We start from the raw sequence: 8576 nt of genomic DNA, 5'->3' as shown, positions 1-8576 counted from the left end.
ACACTGGACTTTAGGACTAACCATGGTCCATAGCTCAGTTTGCTAAGAAAGGTTCTCTAGATCCTGATTATACCTAGTGGCCAGCCCATAGTCCCACTTGATTGTCTAGGGATGATTCCCCTTAGATTTTCAGACTTGGCCATTTGGTTGAAACATAGGCAATCCATTTGGGCTGCTCCTAAATGCTGTAAGTTAAACATTGATAGAGCACAGTGCCATACAGCAACATCTCCGCCCCCTTGACTGCTCATTGCTGGTAAACGTGATAAGCTGCCCAACTTTCTGTCTGCATTAAAAAGCAAGGTTAGACCAAAGTACTGCAAGCCTGTCAGTTCTGAACAAAGTGGTGGGGAGTAAAAAGACAAGTCAAAGCACAGATGTTGGGAATGGCCAAGGAAGCATTAACAAAGCAAGCTGAGAGCCTTAAGATTTGTTCTGCTCTTGACGCATGAGATGAGATGTGCGTACAAATTGGCCCGATGGCTGCAATGTGATGTATGATGCTCTGAGCCCCCAGTTTTGAAGTGGTGAACTATATTGTAATTGAGCTTGAGATGCTCCATGATGACAAGATGAGGCTGTGCTTTGTTCTGGCCAACCTCCATGGATAGGGGAGGAGAGAGGCAGTGCACTCTGCCAGTCACTCTGAATGGAGTGTTCCCTGACCAAGATGGGTATCTGGACAAGACACTGGTGTGCTGCAACTGCCAGGAATCTGCACTAGCATTCTGATCGTGAATTGACACTATCTAATTTCTCTCAACTAGCAACGAGCGTGGAAATGAAGTGAGATTCAGTAACAATGCGATGCACCCAAATAGGCTGCTAACTAGCAAGAATCTCTTTTAACCGTTAAGGAAAAATCAAACTGGTTTTCTTGACTTTGAGCATCTTATCTCTCCATTCTCATATTTTCCCAACTGACTTGCTAATACCTGCATTATTCAGAGGCTGGGAAAAATCTGCTCCTATACTTTTAATATATTCAATGGGCTCACTATGCAGCACTGTTAACTTGTTTGCTGTCTAAAAAGTTCATTCTACTTCATCCTAATACATTTATATCTGTCTCTGACATTACTTTTAATTAAAATTATAGTGACATTACTCAAGTTTCCTTTTCAATTGGTTATTTTAATTAAGCAAATCTATTAATCATTCACACTGATAGATATAAATGATCGTGATCAATTTACCTATTAATTGTGATCTTTGTCAATGCCAATTTATTGTCTGTGGCTTCTTTGATAATTTAGCAAAAAAACGTTAATTCATTTAATTGGAAGTTTGTAGGTATCCTAACTGAAGATTGGTAAAGAAAATTCATTTCAACTCCATGTTGGATGGTGGCTGAGGAACTCCTGTGACACTTTGGGTGACATCACTGCCTCTGAGCCAATCGTTCCAGTTTCAAGTCCCACTTTAAGACATAATGGCCAAGGAGCTGTGCTCATAATGTGACCAAATGGCATCAGCTTGTAAATCCTTCTAACATGCGCCAGATGAAATTCCTGGTCAGCCATCTAACAAAAACACTTGGAGCCTCTATTCAAAGCATGGTTTGTTGTCATAGTAACCTGGTTTTTGGGGGTGCTGGTTGGCTAGAAGCTGGCATGGATTAGATAGTGTTTGACTCCCATCCTTGCCAGGGTGGAAGTTGTGGCACTATAGGTTGGACCTGCCATCAGGCATACAACTCGAAGAAGAAAGGGAGCAAGATTAAGTGGTGAAATCCATATGAGTCCAGAGTCGTTTATGAATTTGTCTGATTCCTTGTTGGATGTTTTCAAGGTCCTGGTGTTTTAGAGGGCAGGGGATCAGTCTGCAGCACTTTTGGTTATATCGCCCGTGGTGACAGGGTTCTGTGAAATGTCAGCTTCCAAACTGGAGATGATCCTAAAAATAAAGTACTGAATTTCTGTGAAGAAAGGGAAAAAATGGACACAGTACATATGTTGAAGCGCAGCTTCTTCCCTGCTGTTATTAGTCTTCTGAATCGACCTCTCAAATTTCAAATCTAATGTTGGCCTTGCTTTTTCTACACCTTCCTTGCAGCTGTAACTTTGTATGTCCCGATCTGTTCAATCGCCCTATGGTCTTATAACTTTGTATGTTATGAGCTGCCAGCAAAACAAAATTTTTCACTGTAGTTAGGTATTTGTCACAATAATAAATCAAATCAAAGATGACAAAGATAAGACCATTTGTTTTGCAAGTGGGAGGAAAGGGAAAAAAGAATTGTGTGTCCTGCTGTATTCTTTCCCACTGCTCTCTGCCAGTCTCCCTTGAAATTAAAAAACGTGGAGTAAAAGTCAAAGTAGATGGAGATGAGTTTGGGCACAGACCCAAACCCCTGAGAAACTGTGTTTAGTCGGGATCCACAACAAATCTGCTCAATGCTGGGTTTAACCCAGTTCGGTTTGTCGATGAGCATGGAACCCCAGGGATCTGTTGTGTAAGTAACTAAAATATTGCAAGGAGGCAATTAGCTATGAATATAAACCAGCTGACTGGTTTCCCAAGGTGTGTGGGGCTCTTTGAGAACAATGCCCTTGTACGACAGAATACATAGTTGCATTTTTCTTGGAATACTCACAAAATTTGTTTCAATTTCGCTTCACTGTAGCTGTCCACTCATTAGAATTCCTTTCTCTCACTTCAGACAAAAAAGTGCATTCAAGAAAATCATTACTTGTAACAAATTAAACAACTGGGGAAAATAATGCCGTCTTTGAAAGCTGCAGTATGATTGAAAGAAATTATCTGGTGCTAGTAATGTTAATTTATTGATGTAATCATTAACATTGGCATTGAATATTAACAGTTGTACTTTCAACTGGTTTCATAAGTGTGGCTAGTTGGATGGAGTTGATGCTTGCACACAACTGATGTAGTTTCTACTTGTCCATATTTTGATGAATTAAAATGGTAAGCATTTATGTCAATAGTTTTTCATCCGTGGATGTGTTTTGCAATGGCACGGCAAGGTCTAGATCACAGTTAGCTATTTTAGTTAAGAAGTTGGAACAAATTACCGCAGTGGGTCAGGCAGCACCTATGGGGAGAGAGCAAGCTAATGGAGTCACCTGACTCAAAATGTTAGCTTGCTGTCTTTCCATGGATGTTGCCTGACCCAAGGTGATCTCCAGCATGTGTTTTTTTCAGTCATTGTAGTCTAGAAAATGGAATAAATAATATAGACTGTGAAAGCAATGTGTTCACGTGTAGGTGAACCTTAGGCAGACTCCTCCACGAAGAAGGCAAGGGGTTAAAAAAGAAGATGTGGGAATTTTGATTGGATGTCAATCAAATCGTGCGTGAGTCTGTGAAATCCAAAGGAAAATATTGGAAGAAGTCTTAAAACTGAGGACGTTTCCTGCTACTGGTGTCATAAGATAATAAACTGTCACTGAGGTTGGGGACCACAGATTGTGAGCCACATACCCGAAGGTGCCTCATCAGGTTCCTTTCCCCACACTAATCAATTCAATTCTGACCAGTCAAGTTTCAGCATCACATCTCATTTGTAAGTTGAGATTTCTCAGAATTCTGTCAAGGCAGACTGCTCTTGTATAACTCCAAGTGGCATTTACAACTGGCAATTGCTACAGCTGGGACCTAGTCACAAGACTTCTTATCCTTTGACCTGTGTTGCCTGGGAAACCTAAAGGAAGGGAATGCAAGATGACAAATGTCTACTTTATTCCTTCAGCTTCTATATGAGAATACTGATAATTAATATTGTCAATTGTCTTCCAAGAAGCATTCTTTTAAAAAATGCAAAAGAGAGGCTGGAACAAACATATTTGTATCTTGTCCTCTAGATTTAATGCAGCAGAGCAAGTATAATAAAGAACTGTCTTCAGTTAACAGTTTAATTGGGACTGAACATCCCATCTTAGTTTGGATTTCAGTGCAGTTGGATCTAAGCTGATTCCAAGAACCAGGCCCAGGTCATGGGAAATCTGGAGGCCAGTAGCAGTGGTCTAATTACAAACTAGGCTCAGCTCCAAGTTTTCCTCACACATGAATTTATCTTGACAAATATTAGAAATTTGTCCCTTTTTTAACAAGAACGTTGAGGAAAACTGTCAGAGTTTCTACAGAATTTTGTTTCTGTACCTTCCTATAGTTGTGCTAATACCAGACCAACACTAGGATTGTTGGCCCATGTACATTAAGTTATGGAAAGTCCCTTGCAATTGCTTGTGCATTCTGTGGCTACCAGAGTGAATTTACAGACACATTTGTCTTTTTCAACAGCTACAAGTTGCATTCCTTTGCAATGCTGTTACTAGTCTGTCTAGAATTAAAGTATGGTTTATGACAACACTTCTTTTAAATATATTAGTTCCTATGACACAGCCTGTCACAATTTTTAAATTGTATTTTGTTTTGTCTTCATAATGTATTGTCAACAATGTAACCTTTTGAGTTTGGCAACACCATGCGAGGTCTGCTCGTGATGTGCACAAGATTTTCAATATTCCTATTTATAGCACTTACTACCTATGCAACAGTTTTTTGCCAGGATGCTTCATTATACCCAAAACATTTTTTATAAGTTCTTTGGTTAGTATGCTAAAGTGATATACTTATTGAGTCATAGAAATGTACAGCATGGAATCAGACCTTTCAGTCCAGCTTGTCTATGTCAACCAGATATCCTAAACCGATTTAGATCTATTGGTCAGAATTTGGCCCATATCCCTGTAAACCCTTCCTATTCATATACCTTTCAGATGTCTTTTAAATGTTGTTATTGTACCAGCCTCCACCACTTCCTCTGGCAGCTTATTCCACACATGCATCACCCTCTGTGTGTAAAATTGCCCCTTAGGTCCCTTTGAAATCTTTCCCCTCTCTCACCTTAAACCTAAGCCTTCCAGTTTTGGACACCCCTACCCTGGGGAAAAGCCCTTTGCTATTAGATTAGATTACATTACAGCGTGGAAACAGGCCCTTCGGCTCAACAAGTCCACACCGACCCGCCACCCACCCATACCCCTACATTTACCCCTTACCTAACACTACGGGCAATTTAGCATTCACCCTATCAATGTCCCTCATGATTTTATAAACCTCTATCAGGTTCCCCCTCAGCCTCTGATGCTCCAGAGAATATAGCCACAGCCTCTTCCTATAGCTCAAACCCTCCAGCCCTGGGAACATCCTTGTAATCTTTTCTGAACCTTTCAAGTTTAACAACATCCTTCCTATTGCAGAGAGACCAGAATTGTGTGCAATATTCCAACGTCGACCATTCAGTCCTCTAAAAGATGGCTCCACCTACTCAACTCTCCCTCTTCCTTGACTATCTCTTTACAGATGACTTAACACTTTCTATAAACTGACAATCCTGACTACATGCTTCCTTACACTCGAAATAGCAGCACAGAGGAAAAAATAGACAGATATAGAAAGAAAGAGGCAAGAAAATTTGAAAAATGAGAAACATTTGAAGAACATCAATAGAATTTGAGTGCAGATAAAGAACTGGGAAGCAAAGAGCAAGAGAAATAAAATGATGGGATCAGAAGATGAACAGAGAAAACTGAAAGAGAGAATCGCTGATACAAATGTGACCAAACAAGGTTAAAAAGATGTCTTATTTGATGACTGGTCATCTGAAGATCTCTGAAATCTCTTTGAGGCAGGTGAAAATTAAGTTTCTTGTCCAATATCAAGCACTGCCATCTTTGCTCATGCCAGGGGGTGACAGCTTTATCTTGCTGTCTCCTGCTCACTGCTCCAAATTCCACAGTGTGAATTAGCCTTCCTATTCACCGATCACCAGCCACTGCAGGGACATACTGTTGATCACTATTAGTTAACCAAATCCAAAGATTTAAGCAGAATGAAGATTGGAGGATATATATTTAGTTGCTAATTCCATTTTCTCTCCTTTATTGGGCTGTTTCCAAACTATTGGTAATGTCCTCAACCTTTTCATAATGGTCTGTTTTTCAGAACTTTAGGATAAACTTTAGGATTGTCAGTCCCTGGTGATTTGTTTGTTTTAGCCTAACCCATCCAGGATTCCATCTTTATTAAAATCATTCATTTTATTTTGAATACGTTGATTTGGCAATGCCTTAAGATTGATGTCCTGTTTTTTGAATACTGTGGCCCTTTATAGTATTAATTACCCATTCCTTTCTTTCACTATTTCTTATATATATATTATTGTTTTTACTATCACATTAGGTATCTTCTTACCGCCCAAATACTGAAATAATATTTTGACTAAAAGTTAAATTCTGCTGCTATGTTTTCCCTACATTGTTTTGCCTCTGATTTAGAGTAAAATTGACATTGTTTTATCAGACCATAGGACTGTTCTTTCATTACTGAGAAGTAAACTGGCAGCAGTTTAAGCTGAGGGGAGAGGTTGAGACATTCATAGTCACTTCAGCCGGTGCAGGAATTGAACACACACTTCAAGCTTTGTTCTGCATTGCAAACCAACCATACAGCCAACTGAGTGAACTAATTCCCTTTGCTCATCACAAAGTCTGTCTTTTCCAATCCCTCAACAGGATATGTAAAGGTTACTTTTCTTCATATCAGTTTTAATCTGGACTTTTTTTTTGCCGGAAAGTTTTTTTTAAAATTCACACGACTGGATTTGAATACCATACAAGCCAATTACTTCATTTGAAACAGTTCCAGACAAATGAGCCAGTTCATATGAGACTGAGGCATGGATTTCAATTCATTGAATGAAATTAACTGAGTTTCTGATGACAAACACGAATTTGCGTTTGAATTTGGTCCCTTTCTCTTTCCAAAGCATGGCACAACTTTTACAGAACAGCAATTATACTGCATGCCCCTCTTTATATGGCCAGTCTTTATTTTCCTCTTCTCCAGTTTTGCAACCTTGGGAGTTTGATCTTTTAACTTTTCGAGCTTGAGCAAGGAATCCATGGACCGTGTCACCTAACAACCAAGCAACTACTTCGAGAGTGCAGTGCTCACTGATGCCACATTGGCCTAAGGTGGCATCATCAACTAAGGGAATGCCAGCCAAGAAGACCACTTGGTCAACAGCAGATACTCCTTTCAGGGATTCAACATGGGCCTTAATTTTCCCAATAGTCTCTTTTCCAGTCACATCAAGAGTATGGGTCTTTTGAACTTGTAGAAACAGCTGCCTGATTGCTTCGAGTCAAGTCGGTCATGTTTAAAAGACTAGGTATATTTGTTTATATTTGTATTGCCACAACTATCAGCTATGTTCCCAGTATAGTCAGTGATCATATGTTTGGAATTCCCTTCCACAAACAACATTAAATACAGTTGATTTTAAATCTGCGATAGATCATTTTTTGTTAAGCAAAGCTGTTTTGGGATATGGGCCAGAGACAGCTATAGGGAGTTAGGATTCATGATCTCATTGAGTGGTAGGACAGTCTGGAGGGCTGAACGGACTACACCTGTTCCTATGTTCATCTGTCATTCATTTATTCATTTTCTAAGAATTATGATTGAAGTTAAAGTGGAGCAGCTCTGGAACCAAATCTTTGGTTTAAACAGATTAAAAGTTAATTTAGTGTAAACTAATGCTGAAGTTTCCTTAAGAATAAATATACACAATAATCAGCTAAATAATTACTAGATACAAAAATTAAAATGAATACAGATAAAACAAAAGAATAATTATATGAAGAAATTCCCAATAAACCTGTGGGGTATACAGTTGGAGACAGTCGCTTGGTTTCCTTCTCACTGAAGTGAAGAAGTTAATACGTGAGTCCAATTCTGCAGCTGCACTGGTGCCTGTAGTTGGGTAGTTGGTGTTTTCCTGTACAGGTAGATTCAGTGGGTTAGCAGATTTTGAGAGGAAGGTATGGGTCCTTGTTCTTTATCAATTCTGTGGATTTGACACTTCCACATTGCTCCGCTTGCATTTACAGAACAGTAATTTATTTTTGCATATCTTTCTCTTAGAGTCATTGAGTTAAAGAGACATGCATCACGCGAAACAGACCCTTCCGTCGGCCATACCCATCAGATATCTGAAATAAATCTAGTCCCATTTGCTAGCACTCAGACCATATCCCTCTAAACCCTTCCTATTCATATACTCATCCAGATGTCTTTTAAATGTTGTAACTGTACCAGCCTCCACCACTTCCTCTGGCAGCTTAATCCATACACACACCACCCCTGCATAAAAAAAAATTGCTCCTTTGGCCCTCTAGTCAAAATCCTGCTCTAATAATGTTTCTCAAAGTTGTTTTCCTGGGGTTCTGTATATAGGACAGCTGTAGAGTTGGTTTTTAGCTTGCAACACACAATGTCCCAGACTCTTGAGTCATTTTTCTAACTTTGAGAGCTGTTAGCATAGGTTCTGGAGCTAGTCTCCTCCATTGTCTTTTAGCTGAGGCAATCATATTTCCAAATGCCTGAGCCATCATTTTGACCAGTCACACTTTGATGTCTGTTGAGGTAGATAGAGCAACTCGCACTTTAGAAGGACCATTGTGTTGCTCAGGAACAGCTGAATTCTAACTGTCTCTTTCATGATTTGAGGTTGAGATAATACAGTCCAATAGAATTTGAAGTAGTCC

General features: G+C 39.5%; 1 pseudogene; it reads right to left on the bottom strand.

Moving 5' to 3' along the window:
- Positions 1-6648: 6648 nt before the first annotated feature.
- LOC148146782 (ubiquitin-like FUBI-ribosomal protein eS30 fusion protein pseudogene) lies at positions 6649-8376 on the bottom strand (annotated as a pseudogene).
- Between the last annotated feature and the right edge of the window lie 200 nt (positions 8377-8576).

Source organism: Chiloscyllium plagiosum, unplaced genomic scaffold (genome assembly GCF_037043375.1).
Source record: "Chiloscyllium plagiosum isolate Xiang-an unplaced genomic scaffold, Cpla_swu_hap1 HiC_scaffold_19, whole genome shotgun sequence".
NCBI classification, from domain to species: Eukaryota; Metazoa; Chordata; class Chondrichthyes; order Orectolobiformes; family Hemiscylliidae; genus Chiloscyllium; species Chiloscyllium plagiosum.
The sequence above is the reverse complement of the archived record's forward strand: the minus strand, read 5'-3'. Positions and strand labels throughout refer to the sequence as shown.